The 23,283-nt window shown below is 43.7% G+C and overlaps 1 protein-coding gene across 1 annotated transcript in view; it reads left to right on the forward strand.

The window, feature by feature from the left end:
* The first annotated feature begins 15,824 nt into the window (after nt 1-15,824).
* Nucleotides 15,825-23,283, forward strand: part of GTF2I (general transcription factor IIi) — an 82,400-nt gene continuing 74,941 nt past the window's right edge. Inside the window, exon 1 of the mRNA XM_068968176.1 lies at nt 15,825-16,174. The gene's annotated coding sequence lies outside the window, so the exon portion shown is untranslated. The remainder of the gene's footprint in view (nt 16,175-23,283) is intronic.

Raw genomic sequence — 23,283 nt, forward strand, 5'->3', positions numbered from 1 at the left:
GAAAAATGAATGGTGCTGGGAAACTGGAAACTAAATATCCATATGCATAAGAATGAAATTAGACCTTTACCCTGAACCACATACAAAAATTAACTCACAATGCATCAGACCTAAATGTAAGCACTAAAACTATGAAACTGTTCCAAGACAATGATTTCTTAAATATGATACCAAAAGCACTGGCAAGTAAATAAGTAGGTGAATTAGGCTTCATCAAAATTAAAATTTTGTGCATCAAAGTACATGTTATTTCATTACTGAAGAGGGCAAAGGAATAAGTTGGGATGTTGGGAGTGGAATATACACACTACATATATTGTGCTGGCCAAAAAGTTTGTTTTGGTTTTCCAGTAAGATGTTACGGAACTTGAACGAACTTTTGACCAAACCAATATAAAATAGGTAACTATTAAAAACTTGCTGTACAGCACAAGGAACTCTGCTCAATACAGTGTAATAAACTGTATGAGAAAAGAATCTAAAAAGGAGTACATATATGTATAACTGATTCACTTTGCTGTGCACTTGAAACTAACACAACATTGTAAATCAACTATATCCCAATAAAAACTTTAAAAAAAAAAAAAGAGTGAAGAGGCAACACACAGAATGGGAGAAAATATTTGCATAAATAAATCTAATGAGAGACTGATATCCAGAATATATAAAGAACTACTACCACACCTCAAGGACAAAACAGACAGCCTCATTGGAAAATGGCCTGGACTGCCCTGGTGGTATGGCGGATAAGAATCCACCTGCCAGTGCAGGAGACATTGCTTTGATCCCTGGTCCGGGAAGATCCCACAGGCCATGGAGCAACCAAGCCCTACACCATGGCTGAGCCCATGTGCCGCAGCTGCTGAGGCCCAAGAGTCTCGAGCCCGTGCTCTGCAACAAGAGAAGCCACACAATGAGAAGCCTGGGTACTGCAATGAAGAATAGCCCCCATTCACCACAACCAGAGAAAGCCCCAAGCAGCAGTGAAGACCCAGCGCAGCTAAAAGTAAATAAATAATAATAAAAAAAAATCGACCAAGGACTCAGTTTCTCCAGTGATTAAAAAATGGCCAATAAGCACTTAAAAAGATGCACAACTTCATTCATCATTAGGGAAATACAAATCTAAACAAGCACGAGATACCACTTCATAATCACTGGTGGTGGTGGTGGTGACTTAGTGTATCTGTTTGTTATTGTTTAGTTGCTAAGTCGTGTCCAACCTTTTGTGATCCCACGGACTGTACCCTGCCAGGCTCCTCTGTCCATGGGATTTCCTAGGCAGGAATACTGGAGAGGGTTGCCATTTCCTCCTCCAGGGGATCTGCCCAACTCAGAGATTGAACCCATGTCTCCTGCTTGGCAGATTCTTTACCACTGTGCCACCTGAGAAGCCCCCACACCCACTAGTATAACTAGTATTAAAAGCTGGCAAACACAGACACACACACTAATAAAAAAAGAAAATTGCAAGTGGTAGCGTGGATGTGGAAAAATTGGAACCCTCAAATTATTGTTAAGTGGGAATGTAAAATGGGGCAGTCCCTGTGGAAAACAGTTTGATGATTCCTCATAAAGTTAAACAGAATTACTATATGACTGGACAATTCCTCTTGTAGGTCTATATCTAAAAAAAAATGAAAAAAAGGACTCAGATACTTGCACATGAATGTCCATAGCAGCATTATTATTGTTCTTTTAGTTCTACCAGTTTATTACTACCAACCCATCTCCCTCCACCCTCATGCACGCATGCTCAGTCATGTAACCCCATGGACTGCAGCCCATAGCCAATCAGTTCAGTTCAGTTCAGTTCAGTCGCTCAGTCATGTCTGACTCTTTGCGGCCCCATGGACTGCATCACACCAGTCCTCCCTGTCCATTACCAACTTCTGGAGCTTACCCAAATGCATGTCCATTGAGCTGGTAATGCCATTCAACCATCTCATCCTCTGTCGTCCCCTTCTCCTTCCACCTTCAATCTTTCCCAGCATCAGGGGCTTTTCAAATGAGTTAGCTCTTTGCATCAGGTGGCCAAAGTATTGGAGTTACAGCTTCAACATCAGTCCTTCCAATGAACACTCAGGACTGATCTCCTTTAGGATGGATTGGTTGGCTCTCCTTGCAGTCCAAGGGACTCTCAAGAGTCTTCTCCAACACCACAGTTCAAAAGCATCAATTCTTCAGCATTCAGCTTTCTTTATAGTCCACCCCTCACATCCATACATGACTACTGGAAAGACCATAGCCTTGACTAGATGGACCTTTGTTGGCAAAGTAATGTCTCTGCTTTTCAATATGCTATCTAGGTTGGTCATAACTTTTATTCCAAGGAGTAAGCGTCTTTTAATTTCATGGCTGCAGTCACCATCTGCAGTGATTTTGGAGCCCCCAAAATAAAGTCTGACACTGTTTCCACAGTTTCCCCATCTATTTGCCATGAAGTGATGGGACCAGACACCATGATCTTAGTTTTCTGAATGTTGAGCTTTAAGCCAACTTTTTCACTCTCCTCTTTCACTTTCATCTAGAGGCTCTTTAGTTCCTCTTCACCACGCCATAAGGGTGGTGTCATCTGCATATCTGAGGTTATTGATATTTCTCTGGCAATCTTGATTCCAGCTTGTACCTCTTCCAGCCCAGCGTTTCTCATGATGTACTCTGCATAGAAGTTAAATAAGCAGAGTGACAATATACAGCCTTGACGTACTCCTTTTCCTATTTGGAACCAGTCTGTTGTTCCATGTCCAGTTCTAACTGTTGCTTCCTGACCTGCATATAGGTTTCTCAGGAAGCAGTTCAGATGGTCTGGTATTTCCATCTCTTTCAGAATTTTCCACAGTTTATTGTGATCCACACAGTCTAAGGCTTTGGCATAGTCAATAAAGCAGAAATAGATGTTTTTCTGGAACTCTCTTGCTTTTTTGATGATCCAAAGGATGTTGGCAATTTGATCTCTGGTTCTTCTGCCTTTTCTAAATCCAGCTTGAACATCAGGAAGTTCACGGTTCACGTATTGTTGAAGCCTGGCTTGGAGAATTTTGAGCATTACAATAGATGGCAACGATCTAGCCAATGAATAGATACAGCAAACATAGTATATACATACAATAGAATATTATTCAGCCAAAAAAAGGATGGATTTCTGATGCATAGAACATGTAATCTTAAAAATACGTTGATTGAAGCCAGTCACAGGAGGACAAGTGTTGTATGATTCCACTCTGAAGAGGTATCCAAAGTAGGCAAGTCCAATGACTTCTCTGGTGGCCCAGTGGCTATGATACTGTGTTCCCAATGCAGGGAGCCAGGGTTTGATCCCTGGATGGGGAACTTGATCCCACAAGCTGCAACTAAGACCCAGTGCCACCAAATAAATAAGTAAAAATAAATATATAGAAAAATACAATAAGCAAAGTCAAAGAGACAGAATAGAGTTTACTAGGAGCTTTTTGGGATGATGACAAAAGTTCTGGAAATAGGGTGATGGTTACACAACATGAGGAATGCATGTAATACCACTGAATTGTACACTTAAAATGATTTCAATGGTAGATTTTATGTTATACATATCTATTTTACTACAATAAACAAAACTGAAATCCATATTGAACTGAAACTTATTCTTCAGCTACTTATAAAGACTGAAAGGACATGTCAAAGGGAAATCTTTTTCACTGTTTAGGTAATGATGCTGTTTGTCTGAACAGGATTCGGATGAGGATTAAGGAGGCGAACCCACGCTAAACAAGCTCGCGCAGACTGAGAATACCTATTCACCTAGTCACAGTTTATAATGAGAAGCAGAAACTTGTGATGGACCAAAGGCGCTTTTGTTCTAAGCTATTTATGTTCTGCCTGCAAACTGTACGGAAAGGGAAATCCCTGCCAGGCTGGGGATTTCCCCGCTGATTGGCAGCGGCCGGAGAGATTGCGGCACGGTTTAGCGGTACCCTCGGCCCTTTCTTCCGCCTCCGCATTCAGGACCGAAGTACCCTAGGAAACAGTTCCTTCAGCCACGGGCTTCCGGGATTGGCACGGATGCTCGGATTCAGCGCGCTGCGGGCCGCCGATGAAGCCGGTCAGCCGGTGGTGCTAGCGGAGGGGAACAGCAGGTCTCCTCGGCCGCGCGCCTGGAAAACGATGGCCCGGGGCTGCGAGGGAAGTGCAGAAGCCTTCGGGGTCTGGGAGCCCAGGAGGCGGTCCCAGGCGAGGACGGTCCGCGCGCCCCACCTGGACCCGCGGGGACCCAGAGGAAGAGCTTTAAATGGGGCGGTGAACTGGAAAGCCCCAGGCAGGCCAAGCAAAGGAGGATGAAGATGATAGATAGAAATACAGAAATCTTGCTGTGGGGAGAATATGTGGGTGTTTGTGTATACGGCAGCTCTCTCCCTCCCCTCACCCCTCTTTCTCTCTCTTCTCTCTTGGTGTGGGCGAGAATTTTCTTACCGTTGGTTAACACCAAAGACATGGGGGAAAAATGGATAACTCGGACCACGTAAAAATGAAACTTCTCAGTACAACAGCAACACACACAAAAAAAGGTCACAAAAACAAACTGAGGAAATATTTGTAACCTCTTAAACACAAAATTTGCTTTCATCTAGAAAAGCAGTTAAGGAAGGGGAGGGATAAATTAGGAGTTTGTAATGAATATATATACAATATCGTGTATAAAATAGATAATTAACAAGGACAGGGAACAATTCCCTATGGCACAGGGAACTCTGTATTTTGTAAAACCTATAAGGGAAAAGAATTTGAAAAATAATAGACATTATATATATATATATATAATGTCTATATTTGAACCACTTTGCTGTATACCTGAAACTAACCCAAGGTGGTAAATCAACCGTACCTCAATTAAAAATAAACAGCACTCATGCAAGAAATAAAGGGGGAAAAAAGAGACCAAAGGACCTAATTGTGAAATGCAAATGATTAGTTTGCAAAAACATAATTGCAAATGGATAGTAAAAATATGAAAAGATGCCCAACTTCGTTCACAATGTGCACATTAGAACCACTAAAAAATCTTTACTTTTCACTGAGTGTGGGCAGATGTGGCGGAAGTGGGCATTTTCACACTGCGTATGTATAGTGGTGCTGTCTGGGAAGTAAACACAATAATACACAATATGGATCAAAATTTTAGGTGCATGGATATTTTTCTTTTACATTTAAAAAATCATTTAAATTTTTTATTGTGGTAAGAATATGTGACGTGAGAGCTGTGCTGTTAAAGTTTTAAGTGTATATTCTAGTTGACTACAGGTACAGTAATTTACAGCAGAATTCTAGAACCTGTTCACCTTGCTGAATGAACTTTATCCCTGCTGATTAATATCTGCCCATTTCTCCTTTTCCTCAACCCCTGACAACCACCAGTCTACTCTTTGAGTCTACGAGTCTCACTATTTTAGATATCTCACATTAGTGAAAGAGCTGAATTTGTCTTTCTGTGACTGGCTTATTTCACTTAGCATAATGTCCTCAAGTTTCATCCATGTTGTTGCATGCTGCAGACTCTCCTTTTTAAAGGATGAATGGTATTCCATGTGGGCTTCCTTGATGGCTCAGAGGGTAAAGAATCAGCCTGGAATGCAGGAGACACGGGAGATGTAGGTTTGATCCCTGGGTCAGGAAGATCCCCTGGAGGAGGAAATGGCAACCCTCTCCAGTATTCTTGCCTGGGAAATCCCATGGACAGAGAAACCTGGCAGGCTACAGTCCATGGGGTCGCAAAAGAGCTGGACATGTCTTAGCAGCTGAACAACAACAACAAATATACCACTATAGGTTTCCCTGCCTGCCCCACCCCCCAGGATGCCTCTGATTAGAGGTACGGGAAGTGTCAATGAAAACTGAAACAGTCAATCCAAGAAAGAAATGGAAAACTTATTTGAACCAAATTTGAGGATTATAACCCAGGAAGAGCATCTCAGAAAACTCTGAGATCTGTCTGCCTGTTAGAAGTCAAGGCACAGTTAAGTAAGTTTTCTGGCACATTTCATTAATGTACATCAAATGATGTATGATTTTTAAAACTGATTTTATTAAAGCATAGTTGATTTGTAATGTTGTGTTAATTGCTGCTGTACAGCAGAGTGATTTCATTATACATTTAGGTACATCCTTTTTCATGTTCTTTTCCATTCTGGTTTATCACAGGATATTGAATATAGTTCCCTGTGCTATACAGTAGGACCTTGGTGTTTAGCCATCCTATGTATTGATCCTATGTATTTGCAGCTACTAAGCCAAACTCCCACCCATCCCTCAGGAACGATATCTTTTAAGGAGTTGTCTTGTTGATGCTGAGAGAAGGTTGCTTTTTGTGGTTGAGCATGTTGGGGATGCGGGAGGTGTGGTTGATGCAAAATGCAGATACAGCAGATGCCCGGGGGCAGAGAGAGGAGGTCAAAGAAGGAGGGAGAGAAGAGTTTTTCTGTTTACATTTTTCTTGGTTTGCCGTAAAGCATGGATTTTATTTCACAGAAATCTAAGAGAGTTTCTTCTCAATTAAAAAAAAGTATTATTTTTTTAAATTCTTTTTTTGAGATATATGTGTTTATTTTAATTATTGTTTTTTTTTTTTTAAGTATTTATTTATCTGGCTGTACCAGGTCTTTGTTGTGGCATGCAGAATCTTTAGTTGCAGCACGGAAACTCTTAGTTGCTTCATGTGGGATCTTAGTTCCCTGACCGGAGATCGAACCCCCTACTCCCTGCATTGGCAGGGTGGAGCCACTGGACTGCCAGGAAAGTAGTCTTTTTTTTTTTTTTTTTTTTCAGTTCTACCAGTTTACTGCTACCAACCTGTCTCCCTCCACCCTCATGCATGCGTCCTCAGTCATATAACTCCATGGACTGCAGCCCATCAGGCTCCTCTATGCATGGACTTTCCCAGGTAAGAATACTGGAGTGGGTTGCCATTTCTCTCTCCACTCAGCTTTTAATATCATTGCAAACGCTACCTCTTCCATTTAAAGTTGCCGGCTTTCAGGGCTTCCCTGCCAGTCCAGTGATTAAGACTCTGAGCTTCCACTGCAGTGGCCCAGGGTTCAATCCCCGGTCAGGGAACTAAGCTCCCACATGGCCTATAGGAGCAGCCAAAAATGAAATAAAGGTGCTCGCTTTATCACCACCCATCTCGTACTGTCTCATTGTGTTTATCTGAGTGTACCTTGTATTTGACTCATTTATCACATCAGCCCAGCTGAGATGACTCTAGCCTGCAAAGACATCAATAGTGAAGAATCCAGACTTGGAGACATGCTGATTTAGCTTAGAATCTGGATTTTGCCATCTGTATATCATTAACCAAGTAATTTAACCTTTCTGAGCCTTTTTTAGCATATGAGGAAGTTCTAAGCACCTACCACAGGGGGTAGTTGTCAGTGTAGTGAGGTAATCTCAAGTGCTGAGCACAGCATGTGGCATGGAGGGAACACTCAGTAAGTATTTCCCCTTATTATACATTTCTGAAGGACAGAAACCTTGTCTCAGTCTTTCCAGAATTTCATCAGTGCTCAGCCTCTTTGCTGTTGCTCACTTTGGGATCGGTCTTAGTTCATTTGGGATTGAACTGCACAGTCTGCTGGAAAAAATGGAAGTCAAAAACCCCAGGTACAACCCAAAGCCTGGCTAACCTCTCTCCTTAGATTCTGGGGAAAGAGAGACAATGGTTGGTGTGCCATTCCATTGCTGGGGAAACAGCTTAAAACAGTACTTGACCCACTGATGATGGGCTAACTTCATATTTGAACAGTATCATTTTTGGCTGCTTCTTTCCCCGCTAATAAATTTCCTTTGATTCTTGACTTCTTTTAATATTTTTTTATTTTTATTTTATTTATTTGGCTGTGTGGGATCTTATTGCAGCACATGGGCTCTTCAGTCTTAGTAGCTCCATCTGGGATCTTTAGTCATGGCATGGAAACTCTCAGTTCTGGTTTGTGGGATCTTAGTTCCCTGACCAAGGATTGAACTTGGGGCCCCCGAGTTGGGAGTCTTAGCTACTAGTCCATCAGGGAAGAACTCCCTTTGGTGGCGGTTTAGTCGCTAAGTCGTGTCTGACTCTCGCGACCCCATGGACTGAAGCCCACTAGCCTGCTTTGTCCATAGGATTTTCCAGGCAAGAATACGGGAGTAGGTTGCCATTTCCTTCCTCAGAACTCCCTTTATTCTTAGACGAAAACTTACCCATTGTATTTGCCCTAATTATAATAAACACAGGTTCAGGAGGGGGTTAAAAAGATTGCTTTGATTCACCAGAAAAAGAGGCCTGGTAAATGCAAAGATAAGAATCAAGCACCCAGACGTGAAGCTGATATTTGAAACAAAAATAGAAAAAGGAAAGAATGGGGCTATTTTTTTCTCAGTATTGAATCCAACACTGATTTTACAAATGATACATTGCAAGGCTATCAATTATACATTTTATTTAGAAATAACTTATTTGATTGGATTTTTTACTCACAGGTTTCTGAGTACAATCTTCCTGGCAGAGATCATATTCTAAAAGGAAGTGCTGCTTATAATGCCGGTTATTTCATTAGTTGCATCTCCTGATCCGTCAGATATGATTACAGGTTCACTGAATTGAATAAGTGTTGTTGTTCAGTCACTCAGTTGTGTCTAACCCTTTGTAACCCCGTGGACTGCAGCATGCCAGGCTTCCCTGTCCTTTGCTATCTCTCAGATGTTGCTCAAATTCATGTTCATCATATCTAATGATAAGTGTAAGTATCTGTCAATATATTTTCCTAAATCTTAAAATAAAAAGCATTAAAAAAATCCTTAAGTAGTTACAAAAGAAACATGGACATTTTGTTCTTAAGATATTTAAAAATAATGCTTTGAATGCTAAATTATACCACTTAGTGTTTATAGAACACTTAACTAAGATTTTATAAAGTATTTTCATTTACATATTGCCTGATTCCCCCAAATCCTTGAGGGGGGCAGGGAAAATATAGTGATTTTATGTTTTAAAAAAGAAGTTACACAACAATTACAGCAAAAGTCACATAATAACTAAATAGAAGATAACACTCATCTGTATGCATGCATGCTAAGTCGCTTCAGTCTTGAACAACTCTGTGTGACCCCATAGAGTGTAGTCTGGCAAGCTCCTCTGTCCATAGGATTCTCCAGGGAAGAATTCTGGATCCTCCTCCAGGGGGTCTTCTGGAACTTAAGTCTTCTGCTTTGTAGACAGACTCTTTACCATCTGAGCCACCAGGGAAACCCAACATTCATCTAAATCCAGCTAAGTAAGTGAAAGGGAAAGGCATTTAGTCGTGTCTGACTCTGTGCAACCCCATGGACTGTAACCTGCCAAGTTCCTCTCTCCATGGAATTCTTCAGGCCAGAATACTGGAGTAGGTTGCTGTTCCCTTCTCCAGGATATCTTCTCAACCCAGGGATCAAACCCAGGTCTCTTGTGTTGCAGGCAGATTCTTTACCACCTAGCCACCAAACCAACACATAAAACTGTTTATTTCAATTGGTGTTACATGAATATTAGATTCACAGCACAGGCCAGATGTTTGCACAAAAAGGCATAGCAAGAGCTAGAAGGTCTATTTGGTCACATCTACATTATTAATTATTATGAATAAATTATAACGGGTTTATTTATTTTTCCACCTTTGGAAGAGTTCCGTCAGATACTGTTTCCACAGTTGTAATATTCAAATGGTCCAAACAAAAAGCTGTTCACAAATAGTGTTTTATAAACAGTCCTTAAAAAAGCATCCTTATAATAACAAAGGATTTATCTGTTAGAGGGCAGATACCCAGGCAAAAGCTAAAGATGTCATTTTGGCCCTACCCATGTGATCTGGACAAGGCATGCAATTCCTAACTAAACCCAGATCTAAAAGCTCAAACTATTATTTTAATCAAGATATATATTTTTCATCCCATTCTCTCTAAAAGTACTAGATGGTTGGGTGGCATCACTGACTCGATGGACATGAGTTTCAGCAAGCTCCGGGAGTTGGTGATGGACAGCGAACCCTGGTATGCTCAGTCCGTGGGGTTGCAAAGAGTCAGATTCAACTGAGCGACTAAACTGAACTGATACCATAAAGAACACCCAAGAAACTGGACCTGAAATTTATTGGTCCCGCATCAAGCAGAGTTATAGGGAAAAAGACCTCTGTTTAGTGTTCATCAAAAGATGGATCTACTTTGAAAAATGGGTTATGTCAAGAGTGTCTCAGCTTTTGCTAGAGTTATGGTTTGGGGCAATATAAAATATAGGACAGGGTCACAAAAAGATTAATTATTTAGTTTGGATTCCAACCAAACATCTTTTTAAAAGGAGCACTAGGAAATTTCCTGGCAGTCCAGTGGTTAGGACTTGGAGCTTTCACTGACAGGGCTTGGGTTCTGTCTCTGGTGTGGGAGCTAAAATCCTGCAAGCTGTGCAAACAAACCAAAAAAAAAAAAAAAAGAAATCAAACAAAAACTCAATCACAGTGACCCTGACCAAGTGGTGGAGGCGCATTTCTGTCATGAAGGTGGCTGATGGGGGATGGGTCCTGTGATAATGGAGAAAGCAGATTCCTGACACCAGTATTAAAAATCCAAGATGGTGATGATTTTTCAGGACTAGTGAAGGCATTCCAACATTGCCATGTGACTTGCTATTTGAAAGCAGTTAACAAGGCTGTGTGTGCTTGGAGATTGTGTGAAGATGCATTTAAGTTGGTGAAAGAGCTCACAGTTGGTTTAGTTCTATCTCTAGCCTGGCTGAATCTCTGAATCTCCTCTGACTTGGCTTTTGTCTCCCACAGACAGCAGCCCCCCCCTCCCCCCTCCCCGCCCTTATCTGCGGTTTCACTTTCCACGGTTTCAGTTACAGGCATTTGGAAAACATTACAGCCATCCCTTGGTCTAGAAGGGTGATTGGTTCCAGGGACGCCCTCCCCCCCACCTTCCCAAAACCCCCAGGTGCCAAAATCTGCAGAAGCTTAAGTCCCTTATATAAAATGGCTGTAGGATTCACATACGGCATACACACACCCTCCCTTGTACTTTTAATGATCTCTGGATTTATAATACCTAATACAGTATAAATGCTATGTAAATCATTGTAAATACAATGTAAATGCTATGTAAATCGTTGCTGGGCACCCACCCAGCAAAGGCAAGTTTTGCTTTTTTGAAAGTTTCTGGCATTTTTTTGTTTGTTTGTTTTGGAATATTTTCCATCCACGGTTTGTTGAATCCGCAGATGCAGAACCCGCGGATATGGAGGGCTGGCGGCAGATGGAAAATTCCAGAAATAAACAATTCATAAGTTTTAAATTTCACACCCGCCTGCTCCGTCCTGCCCAGGGTCATGAATCATCTCTTTGTCCAGCGTATCCTGTCCGGTAGTCTCTTGGTAGCTGCCTGGGTTATCAGATCTACTGCCGAGGTATCAGCAGTGCTTGTGCTCAAGTTAACCCTTATTTTACTTAATAATGGCTCCAAAGCGCAAGAGTAGTGATGCTGGTGGTTCAGATATGCCAAAGAGAAGCCGTAAAGTGCTTCCTTTGATTGAAAAAGTGAAAGTTCTCGACTTAGTAAGGAAAGAAAAAAAATCTTATGCTGAGGTTGCTAAGATCTACGGTAAGAATGAATCTTCTATCCGTGAAATTATGAAGAAGGAAAAAGAAATTCGTGCTAGTTTTGCTGTTGCGCCCCGAACTGCAAAAGTTACAGCCACAGTCCGTGATGAGTGCATAGTTAAGATGGAAGAGGCTTTAGATTTGTGGGTGGAAGACATGAACAGAAAGCGTGTTCCTATTGACAGCAACGTGTTGCGTCAGAAAGCACTGACCCTGTATGAGGACTTCAGCCAGGGAGCCCCTGAAACGAGTGACACCAAGCCCTTCACTGCCAGTAAGGGATGGCTATACAGATTCAGGAATAGGTTTGGACTGAAAAATATAAAAATTACTGGACAGGCTATGCCTCCTGAGGAAGCAGCTGCTGCCCTGTTTCCAGCGGAGTTGAAGAAGTTGATTAAGGAGAAAAGATGTTATCCAAAGAGAGTCTTCAACTGTGATGAAACCGGGCTCTTCCGGAAGATGTCCAATAGAACCTTTATTCATAAAAGTGCAAAGGAGGCACCAAGGCGTAAAACGAGGAAGAACAGATTAGCTCTGGTGATACCTGGAAGCTCACCTCATCATAAGAAGGGTGAGTATAGTGTAATAAGATATTTAGAGAGAGACACCACATTCACGTAACTTTTATTGCAATACATATTGTTATATTGTTCTTAGTTATTATTAACTTCTTGTGTATGTTCGCTCAATTGTGTCCGACTCTCTGCGATCCCCTGGACTGTAGCCCACCAGGCTCCTCTGTCCGTGGATTTTCCAGGCAAGAATACTGGAATGGGTTGCCACTTTCTTCTCCAGGGTGTCTTTCCAAGCCAGGGATCGAACCTGCGTCTCCTGCATTGCTAGGTGGATTCTTTACCACTGCGCCACCTGGAAAGCCCATTAATCTCTCACTCTGCATAATTTATAAATTAAACTTTGTTACAAGGGACTAACCTGGTGGTCCAATGGTTAAGGTTCTGTGCTTCCACTGCAGGGAACTTGCGTTGTTCAACCACTGGCCAGGGAAATAAGATCCTCATGCATGGCCAAAAAAACGCCCCCAAAACAAAAAACTTTATCATAGGTGTGTACATACAGGAAAAAAAGATAGTATATAGAGAATTCAGTACTATCCTCATAGATAAGGAGGGGCTACTGTATGCAATAGAATGGAGTGGCCTGTTTTTGGACACTCACTTGCACATGGTAGGTTAAACATAAAAAGAGATGTAAATGAAATAATTTGAAATAACCTGCAAGATTCTGCCAGCTGGTAATTCCCTGGCAGTTCAGTGGTTAGGACTCTGAGCTTACACTGGAGGCGGTACAGGTTTGATCTCTGGTCGGGGAACTAAGATCCAACGTGCCGCACGGTGCAGTCAGACTGCAGTCTCAGTCTTGGTACACACAACACACATCGTGTTATGTTGAATGTGATTCTAAACAAAAGTTGAGTGTGATTTGAACAAAGGAGGATTCCATAAGAAATCATTCTGAAATATACAAATCAATTTTGTTTTTGTATTTTTCATTTGTTGCTCAACCCCTAAAACAGCAGTGTAATCTTGTGTTGGAAAACAGCTGGCTGTGCTGAGTTGGTATCTCAAGTGGCATGTAATTCTGATCACCATTAACATAGCACTTGTACCAATGAGGTGAGGGAAAAACTGGTTAACCAACAGCAAGTGCACCACTAATGGCCAAGGTGAGCCGGGTCTTAAGACTGAACATGTATGATATTTACGACTGTAAGTATCAATTCGAGGGTTAAACCTGCTAATAGCAGTACATGGGGAAAAAAGGTTGACTTCTATACATTGTTCATTGTCCCCAAAGGGCCAGCTTTCTGTCCAGAGGCAATTCAAAGCCACCTAAAGTTTTAAGACCAGTTCGATAGTTCAACCTCAATCTCAAGGAAGCTGGAGTTGTTCATGAAGTGGCAGCAGAATTTCACACGGAACTGTTAACTTCAGAAAAGGGGGGGCTATCTCCCACATAAGTTTTTAATGACAAGGGTGCTGCTGCTGCTGCTAAGTCGCTTCAGTTGTGTCCGACTCCGTGCGACCCCACAGACGGCAGCCCACCAGGCTCCGCCCTCCCTGGGATTCTGCCTGCAAGAACACTGGAGTGGGTTGCCATTTCCTTCTCCAATGCATGAAAGTGAAAAGTGAAAGTGAAGTCAGTCAGTGGTTTCCTACTTTTAGTGACCCCCATGGACTGCAGCCCACCAGGCTCCTCTGCCCCTGGGATTTTCCAGGCAAGAGTACTGGAGTGGGTTGCCATTGCCTTCTCCAATGACAAGGGTAATCGTGACTAAATGAACTCGTCTTACTTCCTAACACCCTTCCAAAGCTCCTCCATCACTCCACCACACCCAGTGCATCCTCCCATCACTGTCTTCAACTTCTCAGTATTCCGAATAATCCGTTCAAGACCAAAAAAGAAAAAAAGAAAAAGTTGTGTTAGTCCCTCAGTCGTGTTGGACTCCTTGCAATCCCATGAACTGAAGCTCACCAGACTTTTCTGTCCATGGAATTCTCCAGGCAGGAATACAGGAGTGGGTAGCCATTCCCTTCTCCAGGGATCTTCCCGAACCAGGGATTAAACCCTGGACCCCCTTGCATTGCAGGATTCTATGCCCTCTGACCCACCAGGTAAGCCCTCAGGGTTCCTATCCCTCCATAAAGCATCCTCAACTGATGCTCACAGCAGCTGAGTTTGCAGCTCCTGGGGTGGTTGCTATTACCAGCTGAATTTTAGGCTTCTCAAGAGTTAATGTTTATCCCTAAGTATGTCAGTTGTACTTCGTATTGGGAAGATGGAGTTTAAATATTCCAAAATGTTAATGAAGACTGCAAAAAGAAAATTGTTCTTATGAAAAACTAAACGCTGTGCAGAAACTTGACAAAGAAAAAGTCTTAATTGAATTAATCGAGGAGAAAATGACAGTAAAAGATTGCAGGGGAAATCGGGAAAATGTAGACGTCTTCTGGAATCAGATTGCTTCGCAGGGATCTTTAAATTCTCCATCTGTTTAAAAAGAAATCCAACATGGACATTCTAGATGAGGCTTTATGGGTGCGGTCTACGGAAGAAGATGGGGAAGGCTAATCTGCGAACCCAAATTCAAAGGAAAGGTCTTGGCCCTACATCAAAAGACTAGCTGCTCGGAAAGTTTTCTTGCGAGCGACAAAGGCTGGAAAAAGCGCCGTGGTCGCCACCTACCGAGGAGGAGGGGGTGGGGGGAGGATGGCCGGCGTGGCCTGAATCTCCGGCAGGGAGAAACATCACATAATCACCCGATTTTGTGTTTTTACATAAACATCTAAAATCTCTGGCCTCGAGTCTTTTAAACTTCTAACTTGGGGTGAACAGTAATATCATCATTTTCGAAATTCGCGAGCTAATGAAAGTTGAGATGCCAAAAAAAAAAAAAAACACCGGGGGGGTGGGGTTTGAGGAAAATTGCTTAGCGGTTGACAGAACAAAACGGGCTGCAAATCACGTTTTCTGCTCGCCCTCCATGGCTTTTCCGTCTTAAGTTTCCTTCTACACGTCGAGTGAAAAGTGAGCAAAGCCTGGAGGTGGAGGCGTAAATAAAAACAGAATGGTGCCCTTCCTTCGCCCAGTCCGAAGTTGCGGCAAGAGTCTCTCGAGGCAAGCTTTAAAAACTAACAGGAGTTCTTTGTGTCCCGGAGGGTGGTGCAGGGCGGAGGAAGTCCCTTAGCGGAGCAGGGAAGGCGGCAGGCCGGCCTGGGGCTCCCCGGCTTTTGCTGTATTCCAGCCTCTCAATTTGCAGGGAATCTCGGATCCAAGAGTGAGCGCGAGCCACGGGACCGTGGCTGCGGCCGGCTGAAGCCTGGCAAGGGAGCCGACTCGGCCTGGATTTTCATCCCTGCGTCCCCGCTCCCCTCCCCCACTCGGGCAGCCGCGCAGGCCCCAGGTGCAGCCATGTTCCTCGCTCCCACCACCCGCGCCTCCATTGACAGTCCTTGCCCGAGAGGGCCGGGCGCCGAGCTCGCCGCGTCCTCTGGCTCCGGGCTGGTCGGCGCGAGGCTTCCTGGGAGTCGTAGTCCAGGGTCCCTTGCCGTCGCGTTGGTGGGGACAAATGAGAGACTACAACTCCCGCTGGGCGGTGCTGCGGGTGCGCACGCGCAGCGCGCCTTCTAGGAACAAAAAAAAAAAAAAAAGAGGAGGAGGAGGGTGAGAGAGAGAAGCTCGGAGAGCAGAGAAAAGGGGCCACCGATCGCCCCCCCGCTTACCCGCACGCGCTCTCTAGCCGTGGCCGCCCGCCTGCAGCGGTTACCCCGGCCTATCCCTCGGTTCCCCTGTGAGAGGATCTAGGCGCTGAGCGAGGCCCTGCCAAGGGCGGCCATGCGGCGGTGACAGGAGCTCGGCCGAGACGCTCGGGCCCCCTCGCCCTCTCACCTCCTGCCCGCTCGCCAGCCCGTCTCAACCCCAGGCTGCTCCGCCGCGGCCACAGCTCGCGCGCGCGCGGCCCACATTCGCTTCCCTTCGGCGCCCCCCCGGCCCCGGCGCTGCCTGGAGGCGGCTGCACTCGGGTGAGTCCCCGTCGCCTCATCCCCGCTCGCCCCCCCAACCCCGGCCCCGGTTGCCATCTCGAGCGGGGCTTTTATTTTGAGACTCGCCCCCTCCCTCCGTGGGGGGGTGCTGCACGGACAGCGGGGAGATCTGGGGACCGTCGGCGGCCGTGTTGGGGGGGCCACCCCGCCCCCCACCAGCCCCGGGCCGCCGGCGTTGGGGGTGGGGCAGGAGCAGACGCGGTCGCGGGGGACGACAGTTGACGCGCGCGCCTGGCTGCGTGGGGGAGGGGCGCGCGCACCGGCGCGGCGTGTGGCGGCGGAGGGGGGGGCGCCTCACGCGTGAGGGCCCCGCGCGCGAGCGAGCGAGCGAGCCTGCGGGCTGCGCATGCCCGGCCCGCTGATTGGCCGGCTCGGGCGGTGCGGGTGCGCGCTCGGTGCCAGGCCCCAGCCGTGGGGTCGCGCTCGGACTGGTGTCTCCGGGGCTCGTGCGCCCGGGCAGCAGACGCGCCGGATTGGCCGGCGGGCGGCGGGGGTGGGCGGTGCCGCGCTGCCTAGTAACTGCGGCCGGCGGGCGGGCCGCGGAGCGCCGCCCCTCCCCGCCCCTGCCCGCGCCCAGGTGGAGCCCGGGAGTGGGCTTTGTCCCGGGGCCGGGCCGGCGCGCCTTCCCCTGCGGGGCCTTGCTCTTTGGGGGAAATAAGCACAATGACCGGAAGGAAAACCTCAGCCTGCAAGCTTGGGAAAATAAGCCATCGGGATTCGGCCAGTATCCAGAGGGGATTCAGAGAAGACAACCCCCTCCCCCCCCAAAAAAAACCCCTGCCCTCGTTACTCCCGACTTTGTGCTTATCCAAATTTTGCCTTTTAGTAAAGCGGTTTTTTTTTAAGTGTTCATGGTTTTGCGCTTGTTGGTGTCTGAGAATGTTCAGACATCGGCTCTAGTTGGAGTAGCGCCCACTCCTGAATGCGGGGCTCCGGACACGCTTCTCAGCTTCTTGCGTTCAACTTTGCTGCAGACAATGGCTTGATGGGCCGCTGTGCGTAAAAGTGGTCTCTGGGTGCTCAGAAAACAAAAGGGGAACTTAGTTTACAGACGAGCGTGTGCATTAGAGTGCCTCCGCCCGGGTCTTACCCACGCCTCGAATCCCTCCCCCACCCCCAGCTAAGCCCCGGGATTTGGGGTGACCGATTTTATGTCCTACAGCATATTTTTTCCTGGTCCGTTTTCCAGCCACTGCAATCTGCTACCGTGCACTTTTCGTTTGGCCTGCTTCTTGTGATCTTGGCTCACACCTGTAGGCTGGAATGACTTTTTCTTCCCTTGAGGCCGTGAAACTCATTGCTCATATGCAGTCACTTCTTTAAAGCCTTCTCATAATTTTGGGTCAGAATTTGTTGCTTCTTCTTACGGTCAGCTCGTTTGCCCCTCTTTATTTCCTCTTGGAGTTTGGTTGGTTCTGCTTTGTGTACACGTGCCTTGACCTGGTCACTAAGTTAAACTCCTGGAGAGGTAGGGATTAAGCCTTTTCTGTCTTTGTCTTTATCCCCCTTCCAGTCTACAACCGTCAAAGCTCATATTAGTAGCGACAGCTAGTGCTTGAGTAATGTTTTTATGTGTCAGGCATCGCTCTTAGAAACTTAACGTGGTTTTCTTATTTAATATTCATAACAACCCCCTAATTCCACTGAGAAACAAGTCTAGAGAAGCTGGGTGATTACCTGTTGGTCACCAAGCCAGTAAACCTTGAACCTTTCTGACTCAGCCCTTAGGCCATTGGTTCTCAGAATCCAAGCATCCCCTGCGGGGCTTGTTAAAACACAATTGCTGGGCCCCACCCCAGACGTTCTGATGCTGCACGTCTGGGATGGCCCGGAGAATTTGCATTTCTGTCTAATTCGCTACTGATGCTAAGGGCTGCTGCTCTGAGGAAGAACTCTGTGAGAACTATTCACTCTGGTATGAAATTAAGTTGTGAGGGGAGTTTGTTCTAGGTGCATGCTTTTCCTTACTTTAAAACGAGGTCTTAAAGAATCAAAGTAATTCAGACTGCTTACTGTAGCTTACTTGGCAAACAGGGAGTTAAGAATTTTTGTTTAACTTGGCAGGCAGAGCAGCTGGAACTCCCCAACTCTTTCCCCCCACCCCCATTTCCAAGCACCAATGATTTGACTAACTTTTAAGAAAGTGACTAAAAGACTTTGTCATTGAAGCATAGGCTTTGGCCTTCATTGTCTTGGGGCACAAGTCTTGGTGAGAACGATTTTAATTTTTAGTGTAATGGATTTCTGTTTTGGGAAAGTAAGTAATCTTAAATTAGATAAGGGTAGTGGGATTAGTTTCTAGCAATGTTCTGTCATTTTATTTGGATGATCCTTAGATCGATGGTGTGTTCCAAAACATAAAATATAAAAGACAAGGTCTCTGCTCAAGTAAATCAAAAGACTGAAAAAGTTCCAAACACTTCACCTTTTCTGTTATTACTGGTGACCAGCTATTTACCTTGCATTCTACCTAATTAAATTCTATCATGTTTCATTCTTCTTTGAAAATATGAATTTTTCAAATATTGCAGTCTCTTCACATAACTGCTGTGGTGTAACTAACATGAAATTGTCTTAGTGGCTTAAACAGATGCTGATCAAGTGATTTTTATGTATGTTTAAGGGGAAGCATTTTTTTGAAGAATTGTTTGAGATTTAATTCTCTTTGAGAATAGTATTAATATTTCACTTTTCCTGAAATGTATTAGAGGTAATCTACCTGAAAGATACGGGCTTCCCAGGTGGCCTGGAGGTAAAGAATTCAACTGCTAATGCCTGAGACAAACTTGATTCAGCCCCTAGGTCGGGAAGATCCTCTGGAGAAGGAAATGGCAACCTACCTACTCCAGTATTCTTGCCAGGAAAAGCCCATGGACAGAGGAGCCTGGTGGGCTACAGTCATGGGGTCGCAAAGAGGCAGACAGAGCTGAATACACACGCACACACCTGAAAGATAATTACCAAGAATTTTTTTAATAGTTTACTAAAGGTCCTTACATTGGTACCTCTTTTCTTCAAAAGTTGTCTCCATTTATTTGAGTTAAGCTTATTCATTGTTACTAAAAGAAGATAGGAAATGTAATTAATCAGTTGTTCATCACAATTGTAGAGTTGGGTTTCCTTGTAATCAGTGAGCTTAAGTGGCAGTATGGCAGTGTGAAGAATGTGAAGTGAAAGTCGTTCAGTTGTGTTGGACACTTTGCGACCCCATGGACTCTAGAGTCCATGGAATTCTCCAGGCCAGAATACTGGAGTGGGTAGCCTTTCCCTTCTCCAGGGGATCTTCCCCCACGCAGGGATCGAACCCAGGTCTCCCGCATTGCGGGCGGATTCTTTACCAGCTGAGCCACCGGGGAAACCCCAATATGAAGAACAATACTCGATTAACCAATGTGTAGCTGAGGCTGCTTGTGTGGGGGTAGTAAAACCAAGAATTAGTATTTGAGAGAATGTGTGTATATAATACTGGAAAAAATTAGGTGTATAAATCAGAAGTACTGAATGCATCTTAATATTCTTCTTTTTCTACTCTTTCTTTTTCTTCCTTTAGCGTTTTCTTCTTTCTTGGCTTTCCTTTACTGGAATGCTCCCAGATGCAGTTTTCCCGTTTTTCTTTTTTTTCCTCTTTGTTTCTGCAATCCTCGCCTTCATACTCCATGCCTGTTTCTGTCACTACTCCTCTGCTTTTTCCCACTTTGACCTAGTGGGAAAGTAAGAAAAAGTTGCATAGGGATTCTCAGAGTTGATGGCAGATTGACTCATGTTCCTTGGTTGTAAGTTGAAAAATTATGGAGGACTTTAAAAGAATTCGCTTATTTAAAAAGTGTAACTTCAGAGGCAAAATGAATTTATGGCTGAGTGAGACAGAGTATGGCTTCATTCAGTTCAGTTCAGTTCAGTTGCTCAGTCGTGTCCGACTCTTTGCGACCCCATGAATCGCAGCATGCCAGGCCTCCCTGTCCATCGTATGGCTTAGTGGGTGCCTATTGACATAGATTCTGAAATGACTCCATCTGTGTTACCTTGAACAATTCCCTTTCGCCTCTTTGTATCCCAGTTTCCCTGTGTTCCCTTTGTATTAAAAGGATGATGATAATAGAAACTGTTTCTCTTTTAGGGTTGTTCTGAAGATTGAATGAATTAAAATTAAATACTATGTTTAATACTTTACAGAAATTGAATTTCCTAAGGAAATAAAAACTGCATGTGATACCAATCCTTGTTATACTGATTACAAGGTTAATCTCCATAGACTCTGGAGAATGTAAATTCTGTGAGGGCAAGAATTGTTCTTCGGGGATTTTCCTCCTCTGACAAAGTGTTTTTGTCTTTGTAGGATGGCAAAGGAGATGCATCACCCATTCCTCAGCTTAAAAGTACTATCTGTGATTGTGCATGGGAATTCGTAGGTGAGAGTTGTGGAGTGGGTTGTCATGTCCATCTCCAGCGCCTCTTCCCGACCCAGGGATTGAACCCCGGTCTCCTGGATTACAGGCAGATTTTTTCTTTATCTGAGGCACCAGGGAAACCTGTATGTGATTGTATTCTGGTATAATTGTAGAATCAGAGTGTAGTCAAGTGTTTGGTCCTGTTTGGGGTATCTGGTTAAAATGAGCCCTGGTTAGTAGACAGCTATCTATAATGTGAATTTCTATAATGGAGATTAATGTCTGCCTTGTAATTAGTAAACTTAAAATTGGAAAATAGCCTTTAGAACTGGTTACCCAACACAGAATCCCTCCACCAATTTTCTTCAGCTATCACACAAGTTTTCAAAGCAGTATCTTCCCCCCACCCCACCCCTGCCCCGGGGTGTCGTTATATTTGAGATAGAAACTCATAAATATGTTGAAGGGCAATTGCTATTTCTTTGTTTTTATTGGGCAATTAAAGAAGGTAAGAAAAGTTTAGCTGTCTTAATTGTGGTCAGGTCTCACTCACCTTAGTGTTTTCACTAGAAATGGACAATTAAATGATACCTGAGAAAACTGCTTATATCTTGTTCATTACTAAGAATTCGATATATTTAGAAAAATCTCTTAGTATTGACTAAAACATAAATGTGAACAGTTTTTTCTCGATTGAATTTTCAGACCAAAATTTACTTAAAATGAGATAGTGGAACTGCACTAAAATTAAAAAGTATTTGGCCTCAGTCTTTAAACCACTTAGATTACTTTATTGAAATGATAATTTGACAAAGGAGGATGACAGCTTGTAAAATGCCCACTGTATAAGTAAGGAAAGTGCAAAGAGATTGACCCTAGTACTGGAATTAGTTTGAAAAGTGCCTAAAGGTGTTCAGGGAAATTTGTTTGCTTCCCACTTTTCTCCTGTTCTTTTTCTGTTTTTCCATTTAAAGCATTTTTAAGCCTTTTAAATTCAGTGCCTTTAATTACAATCACAGCATTGTATAACCATCACCACTATTTCTAAAATCTTTTTCATTGCCCCAGATAGAAGGCCATTAAATGATAACTTCCCTTTCCTTCTTCCCTGGAGTTCCTGGAAATCTCTTAATTTACTTTCAGTCTCTGAATCTGCTTATTTTAGATAGTTCATGTAGGTGGAATCCTGCAGCACTTGTCCTTTTGTGTCTGGCTGTTTCACTTGGAGTAGTATTCTCAGGGTTCATCTGTGTTGTATGTACCAGAATGTCATTCCTTTTTGTAAAATGGCTGAATGACACTGCATTGCATGATACACCGCATTTTGTTTTCGGCTCCTCTGTTGATGGACATTTAGATTGTTTCTACCTTTTGGACGTTACAGTGTTGCAACATGAACATTGCTGTACAAGTATTTTGAGTCTTCACTGTTTTCAGGCTTTTTGTGTGTATGCTTAGTGGAATTGCTGGATCATTGCTTTTTCTTTTTATCGATTTCCTTGGGCAGAATTTAGGTGGATCTGAACAGATCTCTCAATAGCAGAGAACACCGCTGAGAAATGAGTTTGTCCCTTTGTGAAGAATTTGCGTTGGCCATTTCCACCATGAAAGCCTCTTTCTTTCTGATAGTTCCTTAGAGTGATTTTTTAAAAAACTGTGGTAAAATATACATACCACAAAGCAGTGTTAAGGGCAGTTTGTACAGTCACAGGGTTGAGCAGCCATCATAAAGTCCAGCTCCAGGACTTTTTCATCTTCCTAAACTGAAGTTGCCCGTTAACCCATTCCCTCTTCCTTGCAGCCCCTGCACTCACCGTTTTACTTTCTATCTCTAGGGATTTGACTGTTTGATTTGTTTTATTTGGCTTTGGTGCAGAGATCTTAGTTTGCTGTGTGGAATCTTAGTTTCCCCACTAGGAATCAAACCCAGGCCCACCACTGCAGTGGAAGCGCAGAGTCTGGGCAAGTCCCCATATATGTGTATTTTAGAAATAAGTGATTTAATTAAATTTACAATTAAGTGCTTATTCAGTTTATGCAATGCTTATGTTTAGCATTCTGTCAGGTACTTGACAGATTCTGATAGGAACCTTGTGAGTTAAGTTTACATATTTATTGTCCTTTCCAGACTAAGAGATTTGGGATTAAAGAATCCCACAGCCAGCCATATCTAATATTGGAGCTAGGCCTTTAATTCAGAATTTTGGCCTGATTCCAAAGCTGCCGTTCATAATTGCTTGGCTCTGTTGCCTGCTTTCTGTGGACAATACATTAAAAAGAGAAAAGATGGAGTTTTTAGGCCAGTTACTTGATTTTTATTTCCTCTTCCAATTCGTACAAAGTTAGAAAAAGACAAGTGAGCCAGTTTAACAAGTAAACCAAATGTTTTTTAAACTTGAAGTAAAGTAAAAGGAATATATTCTTTGTGTATTGGTAGAGAAAGCTGCTACTTTTAAAAAACTCTGGACTGTCAGTATAAAAGTATACTTTATACATGTGTGAAAAATTTCAAACTAGTGCTGAGGAAAGTTGTGGATTTTCCTGAATAGTTGATAAGGTCTGTGTTTGTTTTACAAAGACTGTTCTGGATACTGTGAAACTCAGTATTGAACTTGTGATCCACTATTGGGGAAGATCAACTTTCTCTGACTTCATTTAATTATTTTATCATTCTTTCCTTCACCTGTTGTTTTTTTTTTT

Source organism: Capricornis sumatraensis, chromosome 3, assembly GCF_032405125.1.
Source record: "Capricornis sumatraensis isolate serow.1 chromosome 3, serow.2, whole genome shotgun sequence".
NCBI classification, from domain to species: domain Eukaryota; kingdom Metazoa; phylum Chordata; class Mammalia; order Artiodactyla; family Bovidae; genus Capricornis; species Capricornis sumatraensis.